Source organism: Pelobates fuscus, chromosome 1 (genome assembly GCF_036172605.1).
Source record: "Pelobates fuscus isolate aPelFus1 chromosome 1, aPelFus1.pri, whole genome shotgun sequence".
NCBI lineage: Eukaryota > Metazoa > Chordata > Amphibia > Anura > Pelobatidae > Pelobates > Pelobates fuscus.
The window spans coordinates 202,952,932-202,960,247 of record NC_086317.1 but is presented as its reverse complement, the minus strand read 5'-3'; positions in this window follow the sequence as shown (position 1 = coordinate 202,960,247).

The following is a 7,316-nucleotide window of genomic DNA, read 5'->3' as shown; positions in this document are numbered from 1 at the left end:
TGCAAAAATAAAGAATAAAAAAAAAAAAAAGAAATATGTGGTCTGAGTTATATAAGTACATTATGTCTATTGGATAATAATGTTTTCAGCCCCACTAGTTGCAGTAGTAACATATATTTGTATTATGAACATGTCTGCCATCTATATGTACACATGGTAGGCTGTTTTTGATGACATAATATATATTAGATACATATTATACAACCCCATAATGACTATACATTTAGATGCACCTATTGTTCACTTTCTTTGATTGCTCACTCTGCTACCTTCTATGTTTGTTTCACAGTCGCTTTTTTAACCTTCTAAATGTAATAGCCTTCGATCTGGGTGCAAGATATTATATCTTTTAATCTTGGTATAGTGTCCTCCATACAGTACCAATTAATTAATACACTTTCTATCACCACACCTTGTGATTATTATACTGCACGAGCATCACTGTGCTTTCATATCACAGCGTATCTAGAACACAAAAATATGTGTACACACGTTGCTTAGCAACGCCGTTCACTCCCGTCAGCACGTTGGTCACGTGGTGTCCTGGTTACACTTCCGGGCATCGGACGACCGGCGTTTTTTTCCCACGCACCTTTTGGTAAGTTCTCATTATGATTTATGTATATATACTCACCTCACAAACTGTATCATTGATCTTGAAAAAGGCCCTGCAGGGGTCGAAACGTTGATCACAGAGATTTTTTTGCACATGTAATTTGCAACTTTGAGTAAATAGAATTGCTTAACAAGACCTGTGAGTGCACCTTTTTCACAATTTTGGATTTATATATATATATATATATATATATATATATATATATACACACCCTACATAGCACAATGACTTATGGGGCTGGCATAGATTTTTTTCCAGGGCTGCTTCGTATCCCCAGTCCGGCCCTGATCAGAGGGTTCTCTTCAGTGATAGCCCCCATCACCAATATGACACGCAAAGGGGCTAGTAGTACGATATGGTCTAAGGAGGCTAGAGAAGCTTTTGAACTTCTCAAACAAAGGTTTGTCTCTGCTGACATATTAATACATCCCGACACCAGCAAACCCTTCATACTGGAGGTTGATGCCTCCGAAACTGTGGTAGGGGCTGTTCTCTCTCAGAGAACCCCTTTACATTCTATCTCAGATACCCCTTTGCATCCATGTGGGTACTTTTCTAGAAAGTTGTCTCCTGCTGAGCGTTATTATGATATTGGCAATAGAGAATTGTTGGCCTTTATACTAGCGCTGAAAGAGTAGTGACATCTTTTAGAGGGTTCCAGGGACCCCCTTTTGATCATTACTGACCACATGAATTTGGCTTATATAGGAGATGCTAAACGACTATCTTCCAGACAGGCTAGATGGTCTCTGTTCCTTTCTCGCTTTAACTTTCTGATAACTTACAGTCCTGGTCCCAAAAATGTGAAGGCAACACACCTTATCTAGACAGTTTGATACTGTATCAGTACAGGACCAAGAGACATCCCCTATTATTCCACCAGAGTGTATCATCGCTTCCATTGTACTTTTCTTGTCATCTCTTCTGCTTGGCACCATCATGAAGGCTCAGTCTCAGGCACCATGCAACAAACCACTGGATAAATTACTTGTTGCTTTGGGTGAAAGGGAAAATGTCATGAGGGTGTTCCACAACAATGTGACTGCTGGACACCCGGGCATTAAAGGATCACTATAGTGTCAGGAAAACAAACTCGTTTTCCTGACACTTTATAACCCTTAGGTCCCGACCACCCTCAGAGTCCCCCTCCCGCTGGGCTGAAGGGGTTAAAACCCCTTCAGCCACTTACCTTTATCCAGCGCCGGGCTCCCTTGGCGCTGGTGACCTCTCCTCTCCCGCAGACGTCAGCTCCCAAGTGGAGCGGAATGCACATGCACGGCAAGATCCGCGCACGCATTCAAACAGTCCATAGGAAAGCATTTTCACATCCAGCGTCGCAGAAGCGCCTCTAGCGGCTGTAAGGAAGACAGCCACTAGAGGCTGGATTAACCCTACAATGTAAACATTGAAGTTTCTGAAACTGCTATGTTTACATCTGAAGGGTTAAAACCTGGGGGACCTGGCACCCAGACCACTTCATTGAGCTGAAGTGGTCTGGGTGACTATGGTGTCCCTTTAATAAATCCATATCTGCGACCATGAAATAATTTTGGTGGGATTCTCTCAGGAAAGACGTTAAAGAGTATGTACAGGCCTGTTCTGTTTGTTCAGTTTCTAAGGTACCTCATAGGCTTACATGTGGATTGTTGCATCCACTTCCCGTACCTAATGTTCTGTGCATAGGCGTGCACAGCCTATTGCATTAGGGTGTGCACCCTAAAGCACAAACACACGCCACATGTATATGTATATATATATATATATATATACACACACACACATATATACATACAATGCTGTGTGTGTGTGTGTGTGCTGTTAGTGTGCTGTGTGAGGGTGGTTTGTGTAAGGGTGCTGCTGTGTGTGTGTATGTATGTGTGAGGGTGCTGGTAGTGTGCTAGGTGGGTGAGGGTGTTTGTGTGTGTGTGTGTGTGAGGGTGCTGTTTGTGTGTGAGGGTGTTTGTGTGTGTGTGTTAGGGTCCTGTTAGTGTGCTGTGTGAGGGTGCTGTGTGTGTGCGGGTGCTGTTTGTGTGATGTGTGTGTGATGGTGCTGTGTGTGTGAGGGTGCTGTTTGTGTGATGTGTGTGGGTGTCATGTATTTCTGAGGGTGCTGTTTGTGTGTGTGTGTTTGCGAGGGTGTTGTTAGTGTGCTGTGTGTGAGGGTGTTGTGTGTTTGTAAAGGTGCTGTGTGTGTTTGTGAGGGTGCGGTTAGTGTACTGTGTGTGTGAGGGTGCTGTATGTGTACTGTATGTGTGTGGGTGCTGTTTGGGTGCTATGTGTGTGAGGGTGCTGTGTGTGTGCTGTTTGTGTGAGAGGGCTGTATGTCTGTAGGTGCTTTTTGTGTGTGGGTGCTGTATGTGTGTGTGTGTGTGTGTGTGCGGTATGTTTGGACAGATTGTGGAGGTGGGGGCAGATTAGTAAATATCCCCCCTCCCTTCTTACCTTATGTAGGGAGGGGGGATCCTTGCTGCCATGTGCCATCCCTGGTGGTCCAGTGGAGAGTGAACTCTAGCCTGCGGGGCTAGAGTTGACCCTTGTGAAAGCTGAGCGTTGCCGCGGCAACGCTCAGATCTCGCCAGAGGAACCTGGCGGAACTGCTGTCTAGAGCGCCCCGGGACCTCTCCTGCCTCCCTTCATGCTGCTGTGGGCCGGTGAGGTAGATCTTTGATCTCCCCGCCGGCCCATGGAGGTTTAGAGCAGAGCCGACACTGAGCACCGGTTCTGCGTGAGCTGACAGGGGAGAATAAAGTCCTGGGGAATAAAGTGTGGGAACCAAGATTCCCACCCCCCCCAAAAAATAATATACACTCCAGTGTGTGTATGTATATGTGTGTGTGTGTGTGTATATATGTATGTATGTATATATATATATATATATATATATATATACACACACTGACACGCATACTCAAACACACACACATACACTCACAGACACACACACACTCATACATTCATAGACACACACATTCACAGACACACTCATACATTCACAGACACACATATTCACATACACTGACACACATACACATTCACAGACACACATTCACAGATACACATACACACACACATTCACAGACACACACACACACACATTCACAGACACACATATATTCACATACACACACACACACATTCACACACACACACACACACACATTCACATACACACACACACAGACACACACACATACACAGTCAAAGACACACACACAGACACACACACACACACACACACACACAAACAGACACACACACACACACAGACACACACACACACACAAACACAGTCACAGTCACAGACACACACACACAGTCACATACACACACACACACATTCACACACACACAAATTATTATTTTTTTAATTAAAAAAATGTCCACCCAGCCTCCCTACCTGGAGTGCTGGCGTGGACTTGTCCCTGGGGTCCAGTGAGTCGGGCGTCTCTCTCAATATCAGCCACGGCGAGGGAGCTGTGAGCTCTCTGCTCCCTCTCGCCGTGCGGGCTGTCTGCTGTAGCTGGGAGCCGGAATATGACGTCATATTCCGGCTCCCAGCATCAGCAAGCAGCGCGCGGCGAGAGGGAGCAGAAAGCTCACAGCTCCCTCGCCGCGGCTGATATTGAGAGAGCCGACCGGGGGCGGGTCCATAACCTCTTGCCCCCCCCCTCCCATCCATGACAGGTGGGACATGGGGGGAGGAAGGGGGTGCTGAGTGCCTGCAGGAACGGCGTTCCTGCACAAAAAAAGTGCAGGAACTCCGTTCCTGCAGGACTCAATCCATAGGCATGCCGCGGGGATTAGGGTGTGCCCAGGCACACCCGGCACACCCCGTGCGCACGCCTATGGTTCTGTGGTCCCATTTGTCCATGAATTTCATTGTGGAACTTCCTAGTTCTAATGGCTATACGGTTGACCGCTTTTCCAAGATGGCTCATTTTGTCCTATTCAAAAAATTGCCATCCTCTCAAGACCTGGTTCTTATTTTTATACGTGAAATTGTCTGACTACATGGCATTCCTCACACTATTGTAGCTGACAGAGGTTCTCAGTTTGTGTCTCGGTTTTGGAGGGCTTTCAATAAACAGTTGGGCATTGAATTGTCGCTTTCTTCCTCTTATCATCGCCAAACAAATAGCATGGCTAAGAGGGCTGACCAGTCATTGGAATTATATTTGCGTTGTTTGTTAATAGCTGTCAGGATAATTGGTCCAAATTAGTCTTTTCTTTGATAATAGCGGTTGTCATCCTACAGTTCTGTCGGCTGTTTTCTCTGACACAGCTATCCCTGCTTTGGATGATCACCTTACTTCTATTTGTGATGCGTGGACCAAGCTTCACTCCGCCCTCGAGACTGCGGCTGATCGTTTCAAGTTTAATGCTGATAAGCCGCGGGGTGCCAACCCTGTTTACCAAGTGTGTGAGGGGGTGTGGTTATCATCACGCAACATCAAGATTAAAGTTCCTAGCATGAAGTTTGCTCCCAGATTCCTTGGTCCGTTTCGTATCCTTCATAGAATTAATCCTGTCTCGTATTCTCTGGCTCTCCCTTCCCCATTGCGTATTCCTAACACGTTTCATGTTTCTTTGCTAAAACCATTTATTTGCGATAGGTATACTGTCACGAGTGTTCCACCGCCCCCGTTGGAAATTTCTGGACAGGAGGAGTATGAAGTATTTTTCCGTAATTGTTTCCAGGTTCTCTCGTGGTTCATTACAGTATTTGGTTGATTGAAAGGGTTATGGGCCTGCCGAACGTTCTTGGGTCCCGGCCTCCAATATTCATGCAGGTCGCAAGATTCGTTATTTCCACTCCAAGTTTCCCCTCAAACCAGGTTCTGCCCACCCGGTGGGCGGTCTTCAGGTGGGGGGTATTGTAACATATTCATCCTCACCTCACGATATCTGCGCTCAGTGGCCATGCGTCAGTGTACCTGACTCCTGCAACAGGAGCAGTGGGTTACATGGCCTGTGATCCACGGGGAAACTAGGCTGCTGGTTGCCATACCTGCTATGTCCTCTGGGGCCCTTTTGTGGAGAAGGGCTGTCCCCAGAGGACTCGTTGTCTGGGGAATTCATGTTGGTGCTCAGCTGCTGTGAGCCTGCGCGAGGTCTATTACTACAACCACGACACTCCATAGTGGCGCCCATGTGGCCACTGGCCAATACATGCATGCAATTCTTTTACACGGTTTCTTCAGAGGTATAAGAAAACTTAGCTTAATTCAAGCCTTCACCTTCATTGAGAAACCTTGTGGACCAGCTGCACTGTCCAATAACTAAATCTGCTCTGAGCTGTGTTATGTCTCTGGGGAAGTGCCTGCCTCTTGAGTGTCTTAACTAGTTGAAAGAAACATTGACAGACAGGAAAGAGTAACAGGGTTCAGTTACAAAAATGCTGAGTTCTATTGAAATGGGGACACACTTTTCACACATAAAGCACATCAAAAAGCTGAAGTGCTCTGTATTTGGGACTACTTCGTTATATGAAATTTGATTTCATTCTATATACATGGAGAGGATAGAGTCAAGCTGGCACCATATTAGTATCTGTGCAAGAGGGGTAGCCAGCCTAAATAAGTTGCATAATTAGATCATAATCTACCACACACTACTGTACAGAATTTCTATACATGGATAATTGCAGTAGGCTCACACTATATAAACCATATATATATATATATTTTATTTTAGAAAGCACCAATGTATTGTGCAGAACTGTAGAATTGGTTTTTAAACACATTGTTAATATACATTTTCTATTTAAATCTATCTATACAGTCATTGTTATTCCTCTAATTTGTTTACTATTTTACAACACTTCTTGGGCACAGGTGAACTACAGTAACTGGACAAAGCTCGCTAACCCACCTACTTGAAGGCAGATGTACCGTATATTATATGAAGAGTGATATTTTTATGAATAATGAACAGGCTTTACTGTACAGAGATGCTGAGCATTATTTGGGGTCAGATTCCCAGGCTGCTGTTTGGTGACAGCTGTTTCCTGCTATCTGATGTCACCTTGAAGGACATGCAGCACCATGCTTCCTGTAGAAACTTTGTGCATTGAGTGATCTTTCTCACGCCCTAAGATGGGCAGCTGGACACCATCTGGGGACAAAGGGCCACAGAAGGTAACTTAAGGGCCATGGATGCATCATGTCCTGTATTTGTCTTCTGACTTAGTTTCAGCTAGAAAGAGGTCAAGCCGTTTCCATGGCATGGCGGCCCCTGTGTCACTGTCACCCTACAGTGGGAGTGTCAAACCCCTGTATTACTGTCCACAACACTCCATGAACCAAAGTCCTTATTTTCATTGTTGCACCATGCATTGTGCAAGGGGCCAGTTTAAAGGTTGTCTGTAATTGAGGTGATAATAGGGCTATCTGAATAACAATGATACCAGTTCACACTACATTTGTAGAAGGCCACAGGGAACCGCAGCTGCAGGTCAAACACACCAGATCACATACTAAATACAGCGTATATGTGAATGCCACTTAGGGGATTTATGTTCGTTTTTATTGAGTTTTTGTTGTTTTAATTTTAATTTTAGAAACAAACTTTCCTTAGGAATATTTTAAATCGTATTTAATGCATGAAAGACTTATATAGGGGATGGACAAAATAATTGAAAGACCACATGTATTACGAGTTTAACTTTGAAGTAACTTAATCATGTTTACAAATGCAGCTG